The following is a 25,581-nucleotide window of genomic DNA, read 5'->3' on the forward strand; positions in this document are numbered from 1 at the left end:
TTTGACCGACGTTAGATCAGAGACACTGGGGTTTAGAAAGGGTCAGTACTTCTCACAAGCTTGCACAGTTAACGGGTGGTGGCCGGAGCATGAACCCAGGCCTGTCCAATCCTAAAACCTGGGTTCTCAATGCGGATGTTTTAGCCTCCACCTACATTTAAGGATAAAATAGAGCCAATATCTCCTGGGCTTATAGGCGAGGCTGATTTATCTCTTTCCACATCAGAACGTTAGGAAGAGGACCGTCTGTAGCATGAAAAACCAAGGAAGGACAGTGTTCGTGTCTCTAAGCCTCCACACCTTCTAGTAGTTCTTTTCAGAGAGGCTGTATGTCTTTGGACCACTAAGCGTAGTACCTAGGATGCGGTGGGGAACACACAGATGGTTTGGACCGTGTAGACAAATCCAGGCGCCATCACAGGAAGTGCCTAGTGGTCCCCAGTCGTGCACACACGGCTGCATCTGTGATCTCTGACCCTCGTTACCTGATCTGCATAGTGGCTCCGATGAAGTGTTTGTAGCAAAGCTGGGACTTGTTTCTCATTCCAGTGGCTTTGAAAGCCGCCCTAAGAAGGGCTCGAATGACCTACGACCCCTGTAAGAAAGTAAGGGAAACAGAGGCCCTTGAGAGGGGCTGTCTGAAGTTGCTCAAGAGCCTGCAGCCTGGGAGAAGCCAGCTAACTCCCGGCATCGCGGGCCAGGACGTCCAGCCAGGGCATCAGGGACCAGACAGCCCGCTCACCTGTAGGCTAAAGTCATCAGGCAAGCAAATAAGGATCCATATTTAGAAGGAGAATGTTCCAGCTGACTCGAACGCGTTCCCCACTACCTGCAGTCCCAAACCCCAGACTCAGAGCCGCACCTGAGACACATCCAACAGGTATCCAAATAGACCTTGGAGGCCAGGCTGGGCCCACTCAGCCACACGAGGACGCAAAAGCGAACGCTTCCCTCCCCAGGATTGGCCAAGGCAGTGCGTGGACCAGCCTAGGCCAAGTCAAACAGGGACAGGGCATCCGAAGGCATTATTGACAAACCGGGTGTGTTCGTGGACCCGAGAGAGTGGGACGGAGGGAAACTCCACGGCTGCAGAGAAGCTGGAGGAGAGGCAAGGACTTCCCAAATCTCTCCGCAGCCTTGCCCGCCCCCCCTGGAAGAACCCCAGGTGTTTTAGCTCCCTCCCTCCCCTATTTCCCTGCCTCGCTGGGAGAGCCCGGCCTTTCCTGCAGGCTGGCTGTTTAACGAGGCAGGTTGAGAATTTTCAGCCTCTAACTCATGTGTTCTAATCCTATTAAATATGCACCGGCTTCCAAACTCAGCTTTTTAAAAACTGGCTTCCCCACCCCCCCCACACACACTCCCCTCTCCCTCCTCCCCCTCCCCCCCCCCCCCCCACTTTGCCTTACTTAGTCGGACTTGCTCCCTTCCAGCTTGAAAAGCCATTGCTCACTTGTTGGCAGGGGTCCCGCCAGCGTTTTTGCAAGGATTTGGGCTGTGATTCAGCTACCTGCAGCTGTTCCCAAGTTACCACCCACGTAAAGGAATTTCTGATATTAAAACGGGTGACAAACTTCCTCCCCCTTCCCCCAACACATTACTTTGATTGACGTCCACAGTCCAAGTGGCCAAGTTCACCCTCACGGCATTCTCCACGTTCACTGGATGATGCATTTAATTCCACCCACCCTCCCCATGGCTTACACACACCCGCTTCTCGCCCCGAAGGACACCCTTCTGCTGAAGACCGTTGAAATATTTAAAACAACGACAACAACAACAACAAAACCAACCTACTACATCTCTCGAGAACTAAATTTTGGTTTCTTTTTATTTATCATCGAATGAAATCCAATCTCCACCATTGCGGTGAATCTACCTAATTTCTCCCGGACGAGCAAGGACAGAGATCTGCTGTCGAAGATCCCAGTTCAGATAGTTCCGCGGGGCCTTGCAGAGCTAATGCCGGAGCCTGCTGTTCCTTTCCGATGGTTCAGAGATGCCAGGGGGCTCCTTTTGACCAGATGGCCTTGTCTCCGGTGGGGCAACTGGGCACAGGCCTGAGTGTCTGGGCTCCAGCTACTTTCCTTTGTGTGCATTGGGGTTGGGGGATGGCATGCAGTGCAGATGGCCATGCCGTCAATAGCCCATCCTCCTTCTGGAAAAAGTCCCATCTCACCCCAGGCTCATCAAAGGAGGATGAGACGGAAGCCAACATAGCACCCACAGAAGCGTCAACGTTCAACATTCTAGGTACCTACCTTGAGGGTAGACACTTAAAAGGAGGCTTTTGAGCACTGACCACACGGATGCCCCTGGATGCCAAGTCCTGGACTTTCTCTGCGTCTCTCATTCTGCTTGTCAGACGCTCTGCTGGGGGACAATGGAGTGGCCACACCGGTCCCATCAACCCCGAGGCCGTGTCCCCTTGCTTCTGGGCAGTAGCCAGTAATGTGATCCTTCAAGGCACTGCCAACCCCCCCTGTTGGGAATTCAGCCAATCTTGGGGCTCTTCGGGGAAGAAAAATTCCTTTCCCTGACCTCTGCAGGTGATCAGATTGAGGTCCCTGCAGCTTGAAATTTGATTTGATCTTTGATCTCTGCTTGCACAGCTGCAATGGTTATTACGCACCATAAAGGGTCCCAGCACCCTTTCTTGCTCACCTGCCCTCCAGAGTGAGTGCTTGGGGCCAGGTATTCCTGAGCTGGGGCAGAATATTGCTTCTCTGGTTTTCTCATACTGTGCCCCCCCCCTCCCAATTCAGGACTGCTTTCTTGTTCCCCTCATTCCCAGGACTTAACCCCAAATTCCAAGACCCTGGACAATTGCAAGTCCTTCTAAATGAGAGCATGTGGTTTCAGGAAAAAAAAAAAAAAGCACTGTGTGTTAGAACCAAATACTTAAACAAGGTCATAGTCTCAGAAGAGCACTGCACACGTCTCCAGAAGTTCTTAAAGGAGAGTGGTCTTCAAAATGTGTTTTCCTGATGAGATCACTGCAGGGAGATATGTCTAAGGCTGAAAGTTTTCAATAGTTCATCAGACCTATGTCCTTATGAGGAGTAAAGGACATAATAACAGGTGATATTTATTGAAAGCTACTGTGTTTTAGAAATGATGCTAATTCACCTGCATGGACACTTTTAAGCCTCACGAACTCTATGAAGGATATACAATTATTCTCTCATTTTATACATAGGGAAACTGAGATTTGAGATCACCTAAGCAGGAAACAAACAGAGTTAGGGATCCCCGGCAGAACTGTTTGATCCTGAACACAAGTACTCAACCAAATTCATCTGCTGTCTCTCCCTGGAGATCTCTGCCTGTGAACTGCAAAATTACACTACCAAGAGAACCTTGATATCTTGCCTGCATTGTCCACAGCCCCAGAAAACCAAGATTTATTTTGTGGCCACCTTGATTTTAATCTGAAAGCAAGATAAGAATAATATATTTACTCCTCTCATCTTTTAAGATTAAAATCGAGGGGCCCCTGGGTGGCTCAGTCAGTTGAGCGCCTGACTCTCGATTACACCTCAGGTCATGATCCCACGATCTGCATCGGGGCTCCATGCTGAGCACGGAGCCTGCTGAGGATTCTCTTTCTCTCTCTCTCCCTCTCTACCCCTCCCCTGCTTGCACTCTCTCTCTCTCAAAAAAAAATTAAAATCAAAATTGTATTCAACAGCTCAAAAGGCTGATAAAAAGATTTAGTACACCCTTTTAAAGAAACATCCAAATGGGCATAATTTGAAAACTTTTCCACTAATATTTAATTCCTGGGTCCCCATGCCGGTCTTACCTGTGGGACTAGACATAATAAGAATATTTCTCTGCAGTTCTGCGACTAGCAAAGTCAGCCACTTCTCTTGTGACTCTCAGCTCCATTCGGCTTGATTAAATATTTCGGCTAGTTTTTTTGTTTGTTTTAGTTCCCATTGAATGCCGGGCATTAGAGAGCATTTCAGAGGCTTTAAAACCATGACTATCTTTTTAACGTTTATTTATTTTTGAGACAGAGAGAGACAGAGCATGAACGGGGGAGGGGCAGAGAGAGAGGGAGACACAGAATCGGAAGCAGGCTCCAGGCCCCAAGCCATCAGCCCAGAGCCCGACGCGGGGCTCGAACTCACAGACCACGAGATGGTGACCCGAGCCGAAGTCGGACGCTTAACCGACTGAGCCACCCAGGCGCCCCCCATGACTATCTTTAGTTACTTCAAGGAAGGAAACCGTTCTCTTGCATGCACACCCCCTCCCACCCCACTCTTCCCCATGATGGTTTTATTTCCCAACACTGACCTCCTTTCCCTCATAGAGCTCTTCCTTCACCTTCCAAGTGGAAGAAGCAAGAAGAGAACTGTGTGTTGCTGTGTCTCATCATCCACTACATTAGCCCCTCTGGCTAAGGATGTTTGGCTAAGCCCTTCTGCCGGAAGAATGTCTTCTGACACCTAATTCTTTCCACCTTCTTTCCTTTTATTTTCTTTATTGGGTGGAGGGTTGCCTTAAGTTCCCCCTGCTTCTGACTCGTGACTGTCAATAGGTTTTTGCTAAAATATGATCAGGTGCATTCTTTCGGCAGTTAGCAACCTTTACAACCGAATTGTGACTGAGAGCTGAGTTACAACTTAGACAACCCATACAAGAACCTACATCCTTAACAAGGAGATAACAGTAGCCCTTCTACTCGAAAGCTTTTTCTCAACTTTTGGTGTAAACTTACGGGAAACTTGAAAGAATAGTACAGGGAGAACCCATATAGTTCTGCTGAATTTTTTTTTTTTCTCTTGCTACATTCGCTTTGTCTCCGTGTGTGTGATTTTTGATTTTTGATTTGTGTTTTGTTGCTGAACGAGCCGAAGACAAGTTGCAGGGCTCGGTTCACGTCACTTCTCAAAAGCCTAGAATGTTGGCATGCTCCGACATAATCACGTAACACTGGTGAGCCTAAGAAAAGTCACTCTGCCCATCATTACCTGCTATGCAGCCCCTTCTAAAATCCCCTCATTGCCTTACAAATATCTTTTAGAGCTTTTAGTTTGGGGTTGGTTTTAGTTTTAGTTTTTGTGTCTATTTTTTACTCTGAATTAGAGTCCTGTTTGCCTGGATGTGTCCCAGGTTTAGGACTGAAAGTCTGGGGAACATCCCCCCCTAATTCCATCCTTGGCAAACAGACTGCCCAGCACCCCGCCTGGGAGCCAATCAGGTGGCAGGCATTGCTCTCGATTATTCTATTTACTATTTCCTCTTTTTTAATTGCATGCATAAGCAGATTTTACCCAGAAAACTCAAGGGGTAAAATTAGACAACTTAAGAAATCTCCCGGGGCACCTGGGTGGCTCAGTCGGTTAAGCGTCCGACTTCAGCTCAGGTCATGATCTTGCAGTTCACGAGCTCGAGCCCCGTGTCAGGCTCTGTGCTGACAGCTCAGACCCTGGAATCTGCTTCGAATTCTGTGTCTCCCTGTCTCTCTCTCTGCCCCTCCCCCACTCACTCTGTCTCTCTGTCTCTCTCTCAAAAATAAATAAACATTAAAAAAAAAAAAAAGAAATCTCCCAACACACAGGTCAAACCTTGTTTTGGGGGAAGGTGGTGGTGTCCAGAAAGAACATGCATAGACATCCATAGCCTTACCAATACATCTAGCCTTACGAATGAAATGGTCACCTCAAAGACAGGGTTTTTCTTCTGTTTTGCTTTGTTTTCCAGTGGTCGGATTTGTTGTCAGGCTTTAGAAGCATTTGCAGGAGAATCGAATGGAATCATTCGCTCAGGCAGCACCAACATGGTCCAGACTCTGGACCTCATCGTTAGCCACTGAAGGTGAGATACCGGAGGGTTCCTGTTGCCTTTCCTTGGGACCCTGTATCGAGGTACCATCGAAGGGTGGATATCAGGAGCCTGCTCGTCTCTTAGGTCACAGCCTTCGACAGCACGTTCATGCTGGTCCCCACATAAAGGACTGTTGTGGGAACCTAAGTAGGACCCTACTCCGGGGCCCAGCTGTGCGTACAACTAGATGGTATACCTCTGGTCCAAGCCTATCTCCCCTCCAGGCCTTGGTTTCCTCATCTGCAAAGCCGTGAGTTGCTATGGTCTAAAAGGCAAGGCCACTTTCTTCTCGGCTGGCTGGCTTCATGTCAGGCCCTCCCAGGAGTGAACACCTGGCACTCCAGGCACTCCCTCAGATTATAATGAGAATTTCCTCACTTTGTCTCCAGGAAGTCACCTCTTTGACGCAAGCCTGATAAATCCATGGAAGGTCAGGATACTGGCAACCAGCAGGCCGTGAGAGTTTGCTCTGCCCTCTTCCTACTTCAGAAATGTACAAGCAGTACATGTGGCCCTCAGCCCTCAAGCACAGCCCCACCGTGTCAACTCTTTCAGCCCCTTCTGTCCCCCCTTCTTTCAGCCCCTTCAGCCCCTCTGTCCCTTAAGCCCTCACTGTCCCTTAAGCCCTCTGTCCCTTAAGCCCATTTACGAAATGGTGGGAAATATGTCAGGAAGGGGGACAGAGGATCTGAAGCAGGCTCTGCACTGACAGTGGAGAGCCCGAGGCGGGGCTTGAACTCACCAACCATGAGATCATGACGTGAGCTGAAGTCGGACGCTTAACCGGCTGAGCCACCCAGGCGCCCCAACCTTCCTTATGTCTCAAACACAACTCTTAATGCCCTTCAAACCATTGCTCCCCTAACCTTCCCCAAAGCATAACGTATGCATCACCGCCCCCCCCAGCTGTGCCAGACAGAAGCCTAGGGGTCTTTCTTAAACCTTTCACTTCTGCCACACCCCAAATCCAGTCCACTTACCGGTCAGGTGAGCGTGCCCTCCCACACACGGCTGAGCCTGCTCCCTACAGATCAGCTCCACAGTCTTCATTGAACTAAAACTGCCACTGCCCCTTGCCTGAACTACTGCAGACATCTGTAGCTCCAGCTTCCCCCTCGGCCCTCCCGCTGTCTCACCACTGCTCAGAGCCGCTGATTAAAATCTCCAAAACTGTGAACCAGACCAGATCACTCCCTTGTTCGTCATCTACCCAGAGTCTGCTCGTGAGGGCAGGAGCTCGCTCAGTGCTGTATCCCCAGTGCTGGGCTGAGGGTCTGGCACGTAGTAGGTGCTCAGTACACATAGCAGTGCTCACACACTACGTGGGAAGAGTAACCAAGACTGGAAATCTCATGAAAGGAGATAGGGAGCTGTTCACGGTGAATAACTACATTTTTTTTTCATCTTCTTTGCACTTCACTAAAAGCCTAACACAGTGCTTTGCACTTAGTAGGAGTTGAGCAAACATATGCATTCGGTTGAATCTCACTGAACAAGCCAAGTTTCAGAGGCTCCATGTCCTAATTAGAAAAACTCTTCTGGAGGGGATAAAGGCTGGGAGGAGGAGTTTGTCAGGAGACCCAGGTTCCCAGCTTGGCAGGATATATACAAAGGGCTCAATGGGCTCATTTGCATTTTGTTTTGCATAAATATGCAAGCCCAGTGGCTGAGCTGGTGTCTCTAAGGATGTCAAATGGCAACTGACTGCGTTTTCAAATCGGATATCCAAGATCCTACAGTCAGATTCCCACCCCAAAGAGGTTCTTCCTCTGCCCTGGTTATGGTGAGGTACCCTGACCCTGGCTGAGCAAATGTGCTTTGACTGGGTCCTCCCTATGCCCTGGCCACTGCCAGCCGCTTCCCCCATGCTCACCCCCTACAGAGACCTTGGCAAGCCTGGCTAAGGTGTGGTGACTTCCAACAAGGCCCCGTTGACAGAGCTTAAAACAAACCTCCCTGTTCACACATGGGCCAGAGAGATGGAAAGAGCCAAGTTGGGAGACCGACTCTGACCGGCTGAGGCTACCAGTGCAGAAGAGAAGTTTCAAACAGAAAACAGCCCTTAAAAAAAAAAAAAAAAAAAAAAAAAAGCATCCTTTCTGAGGCCAACATGGAGTGCTGGGAGGGCTCCGAAAGACCATGGGATTTTTTTCTCCCCTGTTAATCCCGTTGCCCTGATTTGCATGGGATTTGCATAAACAGCACGCTGTATTCAGGCAGCCCTCACTTCAAGGACCAAGATTATGGTTGAGGATTTGTCCCACCCACAGTAGTTTTGTTCAACTTCCACTGTTTAGAAGCGCGGGGACACCTAAAATAGCTCTTTATATACTGGCCGAGGTGAAAAGGATACAAAATGATGATGGAGAAGCAGCGAGGACCGGAGTGAGGGGGGGCGGGTGGGGGAAGATGCAGTGTTCCCTCCTGGGAGCCAGGACAGGAGGTAGAACAATAGGAACTGTAAAGTGGCTTCCAGTTCTGGAATTCTATAAATCTCTGCGGGGTGCCAGGCACTGAAGGGCTGGCCTCCTCGCCAAACCCTGGGATGAAACCCGGATCACGATGTGCTTGCTGCGGCCAGATCCAGGTTGAGCTAATATTTGTTGAAGGCTTTTCTGTGACAGCCAATGTCACGTGGGGAAAGGGAGGGGGCGTGATTCCATTGGACAAAGGAAGGGATGGGCAGGAAGGAATGTGGACTTCTTCCATTAACCTCACCACCGCTGCCCTCCCAGACACTATGCAGCGATAGGCTCTTTAAAAGGCTAAGGTTCACAAACCTCCTTCAACTTCCAGCCGTCAAGCTGTACCTCGTCCTCGAATGAGAAGCAACAAACGTCTTCCCGTTGATGCTGGTCGAGAGTCGCTTTCCAGCTCCCGATGTCAGGCTCCACTCAGGGCATTTCCGAATGGGCCTCTCCACCCCCGGTTGGCTCTGCCGGTGCTGGTCTTTGAAATTTCTCATGTTTTTTTGGCTTGAAGGAAGTTGCCTTGGCCCCAAGCTCTGTTGAGCCCACACCCAGATATCCCAACCTTAGCTTTAGCATTGTGCCAAGAAAGATCACAGAGCAAGATCATGGAACCTACTGGGCTACCTCAGATAAAATAAACAACAGGTAATAACCTTCTAGGAGCAGGTCAGGAAAACCTGCAGGACACTCATGAAGAGAGGGTGGGAGCAACGTCCAAGGTCTCTGTTTCTTTCTCCCCAACGTCCTCATTATGTACACAGAGTACTAGTTGCTGATTACTGTGTGTGCAGCTGGGCACCTGATACACCCAGCCTCCGGGAGAGCCGCGTGTCCCGACAAGAGGTGGGAGGAGGGCACTGAGAGGGGCAAAAAGACTGGGACCCTAGACCTTCCTGGTCCGGCCGCATCGAAGCACCACTCACTTTATCGTTACAAGATCATGCACGTCGCCCCACAGCTCGTGAGCATCACGTCCAGGCAAAGAAAACTGGAACAAAGTAAAACAGACAAGCAAAAAGGAAACACTGGTGTCCAGTCCTAACCCTAAGGCTTGAAAGCTGTGGAACTCACTAGGGTTTTCACTTGCCTTCCCTACAGAAGGGGGCTTCGAAAGTCCCCCTGGCCTTATTCTCACAAGAGAGCTGAGACGGACACCACACAGGTGTGGATTGGGGTGGCCACTTGTCCCATATTTTCTGTCCCAGAAAAACAGACGTGGCTGAAAGTTTTTCCAACTTGTCCACCAAAACGGAATTATTCTGTTCCTTCCAAATCTGATTTCCCCTAAACAACGTATGATCGGTAGCATTTTCTCCTTGCCTTTCCTTTGTGTGTTTGTTTCTTTCTTTCCCAGAGATGCGGGAAGAAAACAGCTCAGGATTCTGGAGTTTTATATCCACACAGAGCTTCTTCAGCAGCTGGCGGACTACAATACAACAATACAACAGATCTATGATGGATCAATAAGTCTATCTCATTATCATTTACGGCTTAAGGAAACGCTTGGTGGTTTGGAGACCGCGAATTAGATTTTCTCAAAGGGAGTATGATTTGGGCTTCCTATGGTCTTGAGACATCCAAGAACCAAACTCAGCTTGTAAAGATGGGAAACAGAAAGTTCTGTTCCCATTTTTGATGTCGATCTCCTATCAGACTCTGATGCTCATGGATTACTTAGCCTAAATTTAATCAATTTTGATAACTTTAGTTTTCCTGCTTCCCTTCTGTATTTTTTCCTTTTTTTTTTTTTTTTTTTTTTTTTTTTTTTTCAAAAAAAGGCTCAAAAGGTTGAGGAAAATTTCCCAATGCCTTTTAGCTGGTTTCTGGTTTAAAACCCAGTTTTCTTCTGAAATCCTTGAATTTCCGCTGCAGGATAAACAACATACCTTTAAGCCCCCTTCAGTTTACTCCAGAGGCCAATGTGCCCTGCTGATTTATTTACAGATTTTTGGGATGCTCTTCTCTCCACCATGAAATGTTGCGGAAGCCCAGGAACTAGGGACAGGGGGAGGAGGAAAAAAAAACAAAACAAAAAAAAACCATACTGTTGCAACCCCCCCCTTCTCCTTGATCATTAATTGTATCCTGCTGGGAGCTCTCCCGTGCACTCTGGGTGAGCATGTGTCAAACACATTTCCCTCTTCCCTGCACTTGCCAAGGGTGTGTTAGCCTCTTAGTGTTGGAACCCCCTCCTTGGGACATGGAGAAAGTCGGACCAGAGGAAGGAGGGGGAGGAGAAGATCACAGGCGTGCGGCAGGCCAGGGTCAGGCTCTGGGCTGGAGCCTGCAAGTTCGAACTTCCTCCATGGACAGAGGGTGGGGGTGATCAGGTCTTCTGTGGTGACCAGCTGGAGGCTGGGGAGGCAGAAGGGACCCACTACGGTGCCCGGAAGCTAGGAGGCTGCAAACTCACTTGGGGTTCTCCTTAAATGATGGGGTAGCAATCCTTTGTCTAACTCCGCCTCCACTCGTTCTGAGGCCCCCGGACAATCCCAGCAGCCAAATGTGGCTGCTTCTCCCAGCTGTTTTGAATTCTTCTGAGAGCAGGATAAGCAGAAAAATCCTTCCTGGATATTTATTTGCCCCAGAGGGCAACAAGGTACATGACCAAGGGGCCGGGAACAGTCTATTGGGTTCTATCAAGGGAAGGAACATTCACAGTCTGGGGGGCCTGGAAGCTCCACTGGGGTTTCTGCCGTTTTTGGCTCCCATGGAAGAGTCTTGCCTCTCAGAGCTGCTCCCCACGCTGAAGCGTGAGACTCAGGTCAGTCTTAGCAATTCTGCTCAAGGAATTGTAGGCGTAGGGTTGTCCTCTGTCACCGGGCTTAGTCCTCTCTTCCCTTCAGCCCCAGCCATGTGGAAAGGCTTCCGATTACTCTGGTAGATCACAGCTGGCTCGCAGACAGGCTGCTTCTCCAAGACACGGGAGGACCGGCGACCTTCTCCCCCGATCAGGAGAGGCGGGCAGCCAGCTTTCGTTCGGCTTCACCGTGACTTTGGCTCTTTGCAGTATCACGCATGATGCCTTCAACCCCGCGTCGGTCCCATCCCCGCATTGTCCTCGGCGAAGCTGTACAAGTTGCTGCAAAGCGGTCATTACTACCTGGTGCCCGTGACAGGACTACCGAGCAGACAGGCTTACAGGCGGACACGACTTGACCCACGCCTCATTAGCTGCAGGACCCGTCCTCTCTGAACAGCTTGAGCTTCAGGCTACCTGTCCCTGTTTATTTTTAAAGGATGGAAAGAGAGGGGCCCCTGGGGGGTTCAGTCGGTTAAGCGCCTGCCTTCTGCTCAGGTCACCATCTCCCGGTTTGTGAGCTCAAGCCTCGCATTGGGCTCTGTGCTGTCAGTGCCGAGCCCGCTTTGGATCCTCTCTCTCTCTCTGTCTCTCTTTACCCCTCCCCAGCTCATGCTCTCTCTGTGTGTCTCTCAAAAATAAACCTAAAAAAGTTATTTAAAGAGAAAAGGCTGAATGAGAACATGCGTGTGAAACACAAACACTGTGAGGGCACGTGGTCTGCAAGAGATCTCATGTGTTACCGCAAAGAAAGTGAAAAACGGCAAGAGTGAGATCTGGAAGCTCATGTTGCCTGGGCCACACTCACCAGCGCCACCTCCCAGCCAGGATGCCCCCCTCCTCCGCTTTCAGGTTGTGTCCTCTCTGGGTCACATATGTCCACGAGCCACAGACTTTTCACTATCCCATGAAAACTCAGCCCAAATGGAGACAAGGCAGAAAAAAAAAAAAGGAGAAGAAGAAGAAGAAAAGAAAAAAGCCAAAGTGTGGCTCTCCGTGGACCCTTGCTTAACTTGCGTTCGGCACGCTGCCCACTTGTGCACGAACAGGCACAGCTGTTCCTCCCGCCACGCTCAGCCCCAGCGTCTTGGATGTCCCCGCAGGCCGGCCTCTCGAACCCAAGTCACAACTGGCTCCTCGAGGCAGCCCGAGGCCCGACAGCACCTGGAAAGAAAACTCTCCTCCCTGTTGAAAATGCACAGGGCCCCCTCTGCCCCGGTCCCTGCCACTCCCCCAACATTGTCCTACTACTGTTTCCGTGTAGCGCATCTGGCCAAAGCAAACAGCTCTCTGGAGCCGATCTCCAGCAAGCAGCTGCAATTCAGAGTTGGCAGACTGTTTCAGGAAGCCTCGGCCTTCCCCCCGCTCGCCCTACGAGCTCTCCTGGAGGACACGAGAAACGGGGCCTAACCTTTTAATTAGCCCTTGCACAGAGCCTGACCCCCTTCTCTGCAGGGACCGGACCTCCCCCTCCACTCTTCCGCCGTGGTCCTCACCCATCTTCCACGTGCCGGGTGCCCAAGGACTGGGATTCGTTTCGGTCCTCTTGAGAAAAAGAAGAGTGTGCTATGCACATGGGAGGGTGGGGGCAGATATGAGGCTCACGGGTCGGAACGCGTCTTATTATCCTATAGTCATGGTTCTCTGCCTGAGTCTGCGGTTTGGGGACGGATGCGGGTCTCGAATCTGGGAATAATAGGAAAAGGAAGAATCGGAAGAACAAAGGGTGGAAGAAGATGGAGGGATGGACAAGAGGAAGGATTTTTAGCACCTTGGTAGGTTAAGTCACGTGAAAAGCGTTTTACGTGGGTTTTCTCCTTTAAAATCTGTAAGGCCATGGATACTGATTTTCCCCATTTTATGTGTCAGACTTTGGGGATCGCTCAAGGTCACGGTTGGTAAAAGGCGGAGCCACAGCAAGAACACGAGTCTTTGGGCTCCAGACACGGAAGCTTTCCATCACCTTCTGCTGTTGCCCAGTAGTTTGGGGATTCCTCTAGAATGTACTGACTTGGTCCCATCGCCTGGCATAATGCAACCGTAGGCTCCACCAGTCTGGAATGCGTCATTTCGGCTAAGAGTGACAGTCCCTCGTTTTGGGGTTTTGAAGAGTTACTTGGCAGTGGCTCTGGTGATAGTAATGAGGGGGAGTGGCAGTGGCAGCAGGGGTGGTGGTTGTCACGGTGGATTGGTGAATGGGTAACCGCAGTGTGGAAGACGGTGGGGACAGTGGCCGTATCGATGATGGTGATGCTGATGGTCGTGGTGATGATGTTGCCGGTGATGCTGATGGTGGTGGTGTTGATGGTGCCTGTGGCGGTGGCAATGACGGTGATGGCACACCCCTATTGTCACGAGTGGTGGCAGTGAAAATGACACAAGACATAAATAAACCAGGTAACTGGCCTTCTCTGTCTCTAAAATCCTTCCTCGTACCTCCCTCCCGTCTTCTGATGTTTTAATTTTGTAAAAAGTGGCCAGAGTTCTGAAACCTTTGTTTTTGGTAGCAGCATCTGTAAGATGATATGACAGCCTTTTTATTTATTTGTCTTTGAAAGGAGGTAAGGGAAACAGCTTCCCTTATTTAAATAAAACACAGAGTCCCCAAGGCCTTAAAACTGGAAGCCAAGTCTCCAGGTGGGGCGGGGGTGCTGACCAAGCAGAGCCAGGACCTCTCCTGAGTTTCCTCTTTCCCTTGCCCTCCTCTCCCTCTGACTCTCGCAGCCACGACTATGTCAGCCCAGCACCGAGTTACCGTTCAGTCTTCAGAGTTCCAGCCCAAGTGTGGCCAGCCATCTGCCCCGCTTGCTTTCCCTTAGCCCCGCCGAAAGACAGAAATGTTAATGACACAAAGAGGAGATAGAGACACACAGAGAAACTGAGAAAAGAACACCAAAGGAAAATAAACAAAGAAAACACAGGAAGTTTAGCGAGCATCCAGATTACAAAGCTTATTTTTCTGAACCTTCACAGCTAGCTCATTCCCAGGCCCCCTGGCCGTGTCTCCGTCCGCAGCTTGTCTGCTGTGTTGAAGGTGCTGGGACAATTTAAGAGGATTTGCATGCTCCCCGAAGTTCCTGACTGTCTCCATGTGGAAAGGGTCCCAGCACATTCTTCTGGTCACCTTGTGCTGGTGCAACCCACACAGAGATCGCGAACCCCGGCCACCCACCCAGGGTGCTCCCGCGCAGCCCCCTTCGCCCAGATGCCCAGCAACACGGCAGTTGCCACCGAAATGAGTGAATGCACCCTTTAGGGGATCGGCTCGGCCTTTGTGGTTGGCCTAACAGTGTAACAACCTCGTAAGTGCAGAATCACTTTGCAGTGAAGTTAATTTCACCCATGAGGTTACAGCGAGGCCACCTCCCAGTAAGAGGCAGGACGGAAGAGCTTGGTGCCGGGGACTGCCTTCAGCCATCTTTCTGGTTCCCTGCTGATGGCAACATTATGGACAAAAGACACAAGAACAACAGACTTAAAGCTCAAAGGAGAACAATTCAAAACTCCCTGGGGCTGCAAACTGAGTCGCTTTATTTTATTTTATTTTTTTAAAAATGTTTATTTATTTTTGAGAGAGAGAGAGAGAGAGACAGAGCATGAGCAGGAGGGGGCCAGAGAGAGAGAGGTAGACACAGAATCAGAAGCAGGCTCTGGGCTTTGAGCTATCAGCACAGAGCCCAATGCGGGGCTCGAACTCACGAACCGTGAGATCATGACCTGAGCCAAAGTCGGGTGCTTGACTGACTGAGACACCTAGGTGCCCCCGAGTCACTTGAATAACAACTGAAATTCCTTGGGAAGCCTTATGCAGCCCACTTTTCCTTTCTGTTAGTGCTGCGTCCCTGGGCAGTGTGAAGGAGATGTCTACACTTCTTACAAACAGCCAGTCCTAGCTCTGGGGGTGTCAGCCAACTCCCTAGTCAGGGATGCCCCTCCTGGGGAAGGGGATGCCAGTCTGAGGGTCCTGCAGGACCCCAAGCTCCCTCGCCCAGCTCCCCCAAACCTCACACTTTTTTTCCAGGCCCGCTCCCTTTCAGCCTTCACCCAGTTGCTCCCCCTACGGCTTCTTCTAGAAACACTTTGATAAAAGGACACAAGGAAGAGAAGAGGGGAAACAACGCCTGGGAAGGATATCTGGCACATGTTTTTCTTTGCCGTTCAAGTAACAATTTCTGCCTGGTCAGTTTGGACCGCAGATTCTATTTATTTTGCTAGCCTCCTATCATATTCCCATCCCAGGGGTGGGGTGGGCTGATAGTTTCTTTCAAGGCTGTACTAAAAATTCCAGCCTCCCTCATGATTCTAGCCTCCAGGATTAGCAGTGCAGGCAGCCTGTCCCTCTTTGTCGCTCACAGGATGGGGTCGCTCACAGCCTCCCCCGGGGGGGGGGGGGGTGCAGGGGGAGGCCTTGAAGCATTTGGAGATGCGGGAGGCACAGGACATGCCCCTTCTCTCCTATCTCTCAAATGTGTTGAGGGAGGATTGCAATTGTCTCTTTTTAGCAGAAACCCCGGGACAAAACTAATTCTCCCCCAGGCCTATCACTCCCTGCCTCACAACGGTTCCTAATCTTTCTGCAGAAGTTGAGCTGTTTCCACGCCTCAGCCCCCAGCCGCCCCTGTGGTTTTTCTCCGTCCCTCCTGAGTGAGGCTGGAGTTTACAGGGAGGGAAGACGAAGACGGGGGCTCGAAGGGTTAAGTTAGCCTGGCTTTGGAAGAAGAACAACGGCATTCCCCTGATCCCAGATGGAGAATACTGAATAACTCCCTTGGGCAAGTCAGCATGTTTGGTTATCTTGGAGTGCGTACTGGGGCTAACTCATCCTGGCCAGTCCTTCCGGATGCAGCCTTGCTCAGAATCAAGCCTTATACAGGAGTGTTATTCCCCGGGGCTGCCTCCTCCCCGGCTGATAAAGAGTTTCATCATGGATGATTCAAGAGGTTGAGATTCAAGCTCTGGAGATAGCTAATGAGGCCTCCAGCGCCCAGCTGACCTCACTTTCAAGCTGTTGACAGGTTCAGTCAGGCTGGCCAAACAGCATCCCAACGACGCCAAGACAAATGATCTCCAGCGCCTGCACCCCTCCGTGTCTCCAAGTCCTCCTCCTGGATTGCTGTCCACCTCCAAGACGCCCCGTGGACCCTCTCCAGATGGCCCTTGCTCCACAGGCAGATGAGTAGGCCCAGGTGGATCAGGCCGATTCTGGTCTCCAAGCCCACATCACTGGCTGCCCAGAGCTTGACATGGATCCTCGTGGACCCTTCTTACTTCCTCCCAAATTCTCCTTCCCACTCGGTCTGTTAGGGGCCTGGGTAGGTGTTTTTTTGCATCTTGGATCACTTTAAAAAGCATGCAGTGGGCCCAGTCTTCTTGTGGACAGAGACTTGAAAGTAGGTGAGGGACACACACACACACATATACACGCACACGCACACACACACACACACACACACACACACAGCAGCAGCAGTCCAGCCTGTGCTCCAGCCAGGGCTAGGATGGGAAACGGAGGCCTCCTTCTCAACCACATGGCCAGTGGCACTGAGAGCCCCCAGTTCCTGGGAATGGTCACCTCCTCAGATCCTGAGTAGGGGACTGAAAGAAGACAGACGGCAAGGCTGCACCGGTATCCACGTGGTGGGTGCCAGACAGACTGGCCCAGGACACAGCATTTTCTCCATAACTTCTAGAGTTAAGCATCGCTTTGGAAACATTGGAAGGGACGGAAAGTCCTGGGGTGTGTGAGGACGGACCATACCCCTCCCCTCCACCCCACACAGCCAACTCTTGGGGGCCAGGGCTCAAACTAATATGCAACTTGGGCTGTGTCCATACTGGGCTCAAAGCTGAGGCTGAAAAGGCTCCAATCCTCGTGTGGCAATTCAGTCCACAGAGTTAGACCCAGGGGCGTCAGTAATAATAATAAACCACACTCCCTGACTGCTGCGTGATAACTTTGTCCTTCTTGAAATGCTTTTCCTGTACATTGCCTGATCCTCATGTCATGTCTATGAGTTCTATATTGTTACCCCTCTCTCCTTTACAGGGGAAGAAATTTGGGATAGTGATGAGCAGAATGAGGACACTAACCTTGGACCTTTGACCCCAGATCCTTGGCTTCTCCCTTGAAGAACGCATTTAATTGTACTTGGAAATGGATAATACTTTACAGCAATGTGAGGAATTGAAGACTGATAGGCACAATGATGAGATTAACAAAGACAAGGTAACAAGAGAGTGGAAGACATTTTCCTTTTAAGAATTTTTTTAATTGGGGTGCCTGGGTAGCTCAGTCCGTTGGGCAGCCAACCTCGGCTCAGGTCATGATCTCGAGGTTGGTGAGTTTGAGCCCCACGTCGGGCTCCGTGCTGACAGCTTGGGGCCTGGAGCCTGCTTTGGATTCTGTGTCTCCTTCTCTCTCTGCCCCTCCCTCGTGTCTCTCAGAAATAATAAATGAATAAACTTAAAAAAAAAGAATTTTTTAAATTGCTTTACTTCAGCGTGGTGGCAATTTAACTATTCATTACTTTATGCATTTAGTCCATGGTTATTGTATAAAAATGTTTAAATACCGATTAAAAAAAAAGAAAAAACTAATGGTGCCTGGGTGGCTCAGTCGGTTGAGTATCCAACTGACTCTTGAGTTCCGCTCAGGTCATAATCTCAAGGTCATGAGATCGAGCCCCACATTGGGCTTTAAGCTGGGTACGGAGCCTGCTTAAGATTCTCTCCCTCTCTCTCTCTCTCTCTCTCCCTCCACTGCTTGGCTTGTGCTCTTTCTCTTGAAAAAAAGAAAAAAAAAGAAAAGAGAAACTACTAATTTCAGTTCCAGCAACGGGATGTATGTATGTAGATACATACACATCCTTGTCCAGTTGAGTTGTTCTTTTTGTATATCGTTATTAATTATAAAGATCATATATTAATAAGTATTAATTATGTATTTCTATCTCCACATGCCTTCATTTTTACTTAGAAAACCTAGAAAAATTCTGGAACTATGTGTCCATGTCAGTAAATACATCCATATGATTTTTTAATGATTTCCTAGTGTTTCATTGTATTGATATTATTGGACACTGAACATTGTTTTCATTTTTTTATAATTGCAAATCATGCTGTAAAGAAACCTCTTAGGCACGCATCTTTGTGCAGCTGGCTTATTATTTCCTCAAGATGAATTCCTGGAAATGGAAGAACTTGGTTAAAACACACCTTCAAGGTTTTGGATGTATGTTGCCAAAAAGTGTGCCTTTTTGTAATCCCGGCAGCCACATCTGGGGGTTGGAAGGCTCAGTCAGAGAACGTGTGAGCAGGAGACAATGGCTGCAGTGGGGGGGGGGGGGGGGGTCAGAGTGCAAGCCATGTTTGCGGGGGACCTTGGGTGACATTAAGTAAAGACTGGACTTTGATTTATAAGGATTAGAGACTTAGGTTTTGAGCAGAGATGGACTTGGCCAGAAATGGCAAAAACAGGAGGAGAAACTGACCCAGCATAGAGCCCTGGTGCAGGTGGGGAAAAATCGGAGTACTGAGATGGTCTGCATCCATGTGACAGACAGAGAGACAGATTGGGAAGTGAGGGGGGGGAGGGAAGGGGAGAAGAAGGAGAAGAGAAAGAAGGAGGGGGAGGAGAAAGAGGGGGAGTAGGAAAGTGAGGGGGTTGAGAGTCATGTCATATGTGGGAGTAAAGATGATACAAAGCTTTTGAATCTGAGCATTGGGAGGGATGCTAGCAACGCTCCAAGAAAATGGGGGGAAATTTTAAGGGAAAGTCAAATTTGTTTTGAATGGTTTGATGGGCCACATCCATGCAAAGCTGTCTCTCAGAGCTGGCTGCTTAGGAGGGTGACCTGGTTTAGAGGCAGGTTTAGAGCCAGACTCCGAGTTCACAGTTAAGGCTGCAGGAGTAGATGACACTGCAAGAAGTGAAGAGAAGTATAAAGAAAGGACCAAGGACAGATCCAACTTCAACTGGAGGAAAGAAAAGAGCCAAAAAAGATGGTCAAGATGAGTCAATAGAGAGGAAGAAAGAGGACATGGAACCTTGGCCTATGGGGCCCTAAGAGGAGAGATTTAGAGGAGGGGTAGTTGAACATGATGCAGAGAAGTCACCCAGAAAAACATGGAGAAGGAGCCATTCATTTGACCCCACTGGTGAGCTCCTCATGGAATAAGAGAGAAGGCATCACTCAACTGGCCACGAGTCTGGGAGGAGCTCAGTCTGAGCCTTTGCTAAGGGCAAAGATGGGAGTGAAACAAAACAGAGTTCATCGGGACATGAGCAAGAGGAACCTTCATAGGCTGAGTCCAACCAGGAATGTTCCCACCCTTCAAAGCCTGATTGAGGGGATGGTGTGGGGGAGCAGTCTTTTTTGTGAATTATCTAAATGAATGCATAGCATATAAGACGGGCACACAATGAAACAGGATGCACAACTCATGCTGTGTTTAAGGCAGTGGTACCGTGGTAGCCCAATCACTCTTTGTTTTTTTAACATAGAATTCCAACCCAGAAAAAGAAAGGGAGCATCCTATTCCATATTATGGGCAAAATTTCCTCCCTCTTCATTCAACAAAATAGTAAAGGTCTTTGGGCTGACACAAATGCCACCCTCCCTCTTAAAACAAAAGTCTCAGTTACAAAAGCAAAACAAAACAAAACACATTATTCTCCCAGAGAAGCTGGGCATTCTGTTGCGATCCCCATGCCTTGGTTCTCTCTGGAGGCAGTTCCCTCCGTTATGTCCCTCCACCCCCATTTTCAGAAGGCGGGGGGCAGCCCGTCAGCTGAATCCCTTCTGCTCTGCTTGCCTCCTCCAGGACTCAATTGAGGGCACGCACCAGGCAGAACAAAACAGTGGCAATTGATGACAAATGGGCTGAGCTGCCCCCACATCCCCCTCCCCATTCCCTGTTACCATGGAGACACCAGCCAGCCGAAGCCAAGAGATCAGGAAATATCCATAAAGGACAGTCTGGTGAACACAGGTGTTTAGGGAATCAATATGAGCCAACAAGAACCTTTAGTCTATTGAGGGTTGGAGGGGGACTGGGGACGAAGTAACACAGGTGGGCTTTGCCCTTGGGACCAGGAGCCTCTTTTCTCACCACTGAGAGTTGCATCGTTCTGATACATGTTGATGCCATACATGGAAAGCTCTAGTTGTTTTCAGTGCCCATTTCTTCTTCCTTTTTCTACTTCACCCACAAGTCTGAATAATGGATACATGCACAAGAAGCCTTGAAATCTGGCAGAATATTTAGAAGACTTGGTCACTGGAACCTCCTTCAATCACTTTGGAAAATAGACGGGACCTGTATACCGACAAAGGATTCTCCCCACTCTCTCCTGTTGGGAGAAACAGTAAACACCTCCTCGAAACTGACAGGCAGAAAGGCATCTTTTTAAAAGATATTGTGGTTTATCCTTCGCTATTAGTTTTCTGTATAACAGGAAGCTAACAGTCAAATATTAACTGGAGCTGTATCACAGCTCAGTAGGTCTAGTGGACATTACTTTCCCCAAACTGTCATCAAACGTAAAAATGGGAGGAAAGAACCTTCTCAGGTACTCCTACTTAAAAAAAAAAATGTAAATAGAATGTTCCTACTTAGGTACTTTGAACTCAGTCATCTGCATTGTTCTAATTCTAGGTACCTGCCATGATTCTTATAACAAGACACTCACAGCACTCACCTCTGCAGCTGGAGGACAGATTGAGCCGATTGTTCTAGACTTTCACAACATTGCTTTGTCACTGCAGTAGCCGTGAGGATCAAGACCAGGATTTTTGCAGTTGGTTTTGTGGAGCATGAGTTGCCAAAGAACTAGCAGGGTTCACTGCTTGCAGAAGGTACTCAAAACATGCTGGTTGGTTGAACACTGGAAAATTCTAAGCCTCGCTATACTAGAAATTACAGCTGAATCCCTAAGAGTTCTTTTTCCTCCATTGTATAATCCCATTGCATGGGATTTAAATAGAGATTGACTCCACCCAGCTGCAGGGTCGGATCAATCAGCCATTTGATTCTGATCCTCCTGCCACAATGTTTGGTTGAGGTAAATGAAGTCTTTGCCAATCAACACACAGCATTTTCCTGAGTCCTGGGGGAAACTTTGCCAGGACTTTTGAGAGAGTAAGTTCTTAACTGTGTCAGGGAGAACCACCAAAGCCTCACTCCTGGAGAACATTGAAGATGACAATCCTAGAGCTTTAAACATTTTGCCACCCTGAAGGAAATTGGCCTGAAGATAAAGACGGCACCAATGAAGACAGAGCAAGGTCAAAACAAAACCAGTCCTGATGACTTAATTAATCTGTTGGATCAAACCAACCGTGAATTCCACTTTATCCATTCTTTTTCCAATGGGCTAGGCCAATAAATCCCTTCTGTTGTTTAAGCTATTTTGAGATGGGCTGTCTTTTTGTTTACATGTTTTCTTTCCAAAACAAAGAGTCCTAATAAATTGTTTAAAATTTTTTAATTAATTTAAAAATTTTTTAATTGTTTAAAAATTTCTAAAAGTGACAAGCAACCTAACCAACATACTTACCCAAACTGTCATCTGTTTGACAATTTTGCCCTTAATGACCAACAAAAACAAGTTTTGACGATCTGAAGTCTGAGATTACAAATGAAATCTCCTCTTTGGAGAGGTACAAACTGGTGAATGACCAAACTGTGTCACCAGCTTGTGCTGTCCAAGGTATCCAAGCACAGTCCACTCTTGACAGTTCTTGTTAAAAGGTGGGGGAAAAGTCAGGGGAGACAGCGAACATTTTTAGTGCACTGTATGTTCTACGAAAAGCAGATCCATTTTTATATGTAGCTAAAGCTAATATTTAAATGAATTTGCATTCTCTGAGCATTAACGTGGACCATTGTGAAGAATGATGTTGCAAGTGCTCAAGCATTCCAGAAACCGATAAGGAATTTGAATTAGAAATGAATAATATAATATGTCGATAATCCCAATGCCAGTTGCTGAGAAAGACTTTTAGGCATTCTATTGGAATTAAACTATTTGTCATATAGCTGAAAAGAACATGTTAACTCATCATTGGTCTGCAAGAAGGACCCCCTAATTACTCTGACCAGATACACAAGGGAAAGTACTGAGAAGTTAATGCCAAATACTCTTTTTGGAGACTTAGTGATTTACTGGCTGTATTCTGCTAATCCAAGGATGAAGCTGTTCTTTGTTCTTTGACTCCCCACAACTGCAGAGTTAAGAAAATAGGAGAAGCTCAAGAAATAATGGACAGATGGATGGACGGATGGATAGATGGATGGATGGATGTATGTAAGGCTGACGGGTGGAGCTCTCCATGAAAAGAACACTGATCCACACCACATCATCAAGTCTGAAACATTCCTTCCAAAGGCGGGAACCCATCTCTAATTCTGTGATTGCTGGTCCAAAACACATTCTTCAATAGCATCCATCCACACCCAGGTTCTGTAATCTTCACCACTTCAGGTATCTCAGCAAATCTGATGATGGAAAACTACCTCTTGGAAAACTGTCTCAGCCTTGCAGGGCCTTAGCATCCAACTAACACGTACACCTCTTTCTCTTTTTTTTCCTTCTCAAATGAGGACTTACATGTGCCTTAGAGTCATTGAATTCCAACCAAACTGTCGACTCCTCAAACTCTGTTAATAGAAACACCGTTTTCCTCATCAAAACCCCAAATTAGGAAATCATCATTGTTCCTTACTTCCTACTTGGCCCCCACATGCAACTTGTAAGCCCTGAAGAGCCCACCTGCTCATTGGTTTTCACCTTGCCCCCTCCTTTCTTTGTCTACCCCTACCTCCTACTTCAGGTTTTCATTAACGTGTCACTTAAACAATGTAATTGCATCTTATTTGATCTCCTTATTTCTGGTCCCCCTCTCATGCTTTTCTATCTTATCCATCACTAGAAAATACGATACTGTTCCAAAAGAACCACCCTTCCCCCCCACCCAATTGAAGCCTTACACAAGATGGAAAAAACCAAGGTTTCTTCACATAAAGCTGGAACAGGGGTAGAGGAGCAGGTGATGCGTTGCCCTCCATGACAGTCCCTTGGTAGCCCTGTGACACCCTACAGCTGAAGCCTCCCTCCTGCTGCTGCCACTGGTGCCTTCCAGGAAAAGGCCGCTGAACAGATGCTGAGAGCACAGAACTTCAGATTGTCAAAGAGTGTGGTGTCCTTTCATCCTCACTGGCCTAGGATCCCTTCTAGAGCCTTGAAGCAATAGGAAGTATTCCTTTTTCCCCATCTCTGGATCTCATAGTGTCAACCAGATATACACCATTTCTGACTCTGAGCTGATTTTTTCTACAGAGAATCAGGCTTGTGTTTGGGACAAGGCTAGGGAATGGTCACCATTCTGTTGGCAACTTACCCTTGTCTCCTCATCTCTTTCCCAGGGACCAAAACAATCCTATCATACCCCTCCAGATAGACAGATTGAAACGGATATGTAATTTATATATTTACATATATTATATTTATATCAAATTTAAATTACATGTACACACACACACACACACACTCCTGGGAGTTTCACCGACCCACCAATTTATCAGATACGACCAGTAGTGGGCTATTGCTTTAGTCTGTGTTTATAAACATGTGTTTTCCCAGGGGAGACTTAGGGGTCATAGTCAACATTTCACTCCCCTCTTTCAGTATCTAGTTAACCGGTTCTGTTGAGATTACCTTCTATTTTTTTTTTTTAACGTTTATTTATTTTTGAGACAGAGAGAGACAGAGCATGAACAGGGGAGGGTCAGAGAGAGAGGGAGACACAGAATCGGAAACAGGCTCCAGGCTCTGAGCCATCAGCCCAGAGCCCGACGCGGGGCTCGAACTCACGGACCATGAGATCGTGACCTGAGCTGAAGTCGACCGCTTAACCGACTGAGCCACCAGGCACCCTGAGATTACCTTCTAAATATCTCTCATGTCTGTCACCTCTGGCCATCTCCATTGTTCATCACCCTACTTTAGGCCTTCATCATCTAATGTTTGGACTGGTGCAGTAGCCTTCTGATAGACCTCTCCACCTCCCAAATCATCCCCTTCCTTTCCATTTGCTCTTCCCATTATAGTTGGAAAATATATACATGGCCATTTTTTTTTACTCCTCAGCTTAAAACTTTTCAGTGGTTCCTTTTGGTCTAGAGATAGAAAGTCAACCGTATTCGTAACCCGGTCCTGCTTCCGTAGTGGTTTCCTGTACAACTGTCTTCCCAGTTGTACACTCTTCCCACTCTTTCGAGCTGTGGTTAAGTCCCCCTATCTGCATTTGGGGGGCTTCAGAAGACATGGCCATGTCAGAACATGAGCCGGTCCCATGGCCAGAACTGCTCAGTCCTGAATAGGCATTCGATCATTGTTGGGTCAATGAGTTTTCTCACCGGGAATTCTATGCCATGTCCGACCGGAGAATGCTTCCCACCTATGCTGTCTGCTATGCTTCACGCTAACCTGCTGTGAGACAGAATGGTGGAGCCAGCACACACGGAAAGTGAGAAGTGACGCCAGAGAGGGGGACTGACCACAATCAAACCTCTGGTGCTAGCTGCTCCCCTCCACGGGCAGGTGCATCGCTGTGCGACTCTTCCTGGGATCCCATGAGCTACCCCAGCATTCTTCCTTTCAGTTCTCTTTTGACGCGTGCTAATCGGAGTTGGGCTTCCAACGTCTGCAGCCAACCGTCCTAGCTATGCAGCCCCCCTTACAGGTCAGCCCCTGGAGCCCAGGGCTGTGACTTTGTCATCTCTGCTACCCTCAATGCCCATTCAGCGCTGGCACTCAAAGCTTGTGGAACAAAGAACCGATCTGGTGCCGAATAGAAGTTTCCAGGGCTGCCTTGTTAGCTCATCACCAAAGAGAAGATTAAGAACGATTTAATTCAAGAGACACCCACAGCATTCACCTCCTCCGTGCTTCCTGGAGTAGCCACACCTTCTCTCCGGAGAAAGTTTCCGGTATCACAGCGACCACAGCAGTGGTGATGCCTACCACCGCCCTGCGCATGCGCAACCCCGCGCTATCCTCCCGGCAATCCACCTGGGTGGCGCTCTCACCAGGACCATCTCCACGTGTACAGCGGGACATACGGAGGCCCAGAGAGAGGAAACTACTGGCCCGATGTCCGTGACCTTGCAGCCCCACGGGGTTCTGCCGGACTCCAAAGTCAGTGCTCCTGCCAGTTTCCCGCCTTGCCTTCTCGTCGGATTTCCCGAACGGATTGGCTCTGTGTTTAGACCAGAAGAATCCCCAGAGCGTGAGCCTGTGTTTCAGATGGTGCCAGGGGTGGGAAGAAATCCCCGCGAGCACCCGCGGAGAGGCGAATGGTCATGTTCTGTGCCGCAGTCAGACCGGGCCGCCGGTACAGCTAGCAGAGACCGCACGGGGCCGGGGACACCTGATTTTCCAAGAGGGTCCCAGGTGTGGGACACAAGGCGCCC

General features: G+C 48.8%; 2 long non-coding RNA genes across 3 annotated transcripts in view; one reads left to right on the forward strand and one right to left on the reverse strand.

Moving 5' to 3' along the window:
- Positions 1-10,855: 10,855 nt before the first annotated feature.
- The window catches only part of LOC147574511 (uncharacterized), a 332,668-nt gene continuing 317,942 nt past the window's right edge, over positions 10,856-25,581 (reverse strand). Inside the window, exons 4-5 of one of the 2 annotated variants that reach the window (XR_015244274.1) lie at positions 13,118-13,451; positions 10,856-12,792 (exon numbers count right to left, since the gene is read on the reverse strand). This is a non-coding gene — a long non-coding RNA (uncharacterized LOC147574511). Of the gene's footprint in view, positions 13,452-25,581 lie in introns of both variants that reach the window. The other variant, XR_015244273.1, reaches the window with a different exon arrangement.
- LOC147574512 (uncharacterized) lies at positions 15,552-18,149 on the forward strand. The gene is made up of 2 exons (XR_015244272.1): positions 15,552-16,418; positions 17,153-18,149. It is a non-coding gene; the product is annotated as an uncharacterized LOC147574512 (long non-coding RNA).

The sequence above is a fragment of the Puma concolor genome, chromosome E1 (assembly GCF_028749965.1).
Source record: "Puma concolor isolate L17-30 chromosome E1, mPumCon1.1.hap2, whole genome shotgun sequence".
NCBI classification, from domain to species: Eukaryota; Metazoa; Chordata; class Mammalia; order Carnivora; family Felidae; genus Puma; species Puma concolor.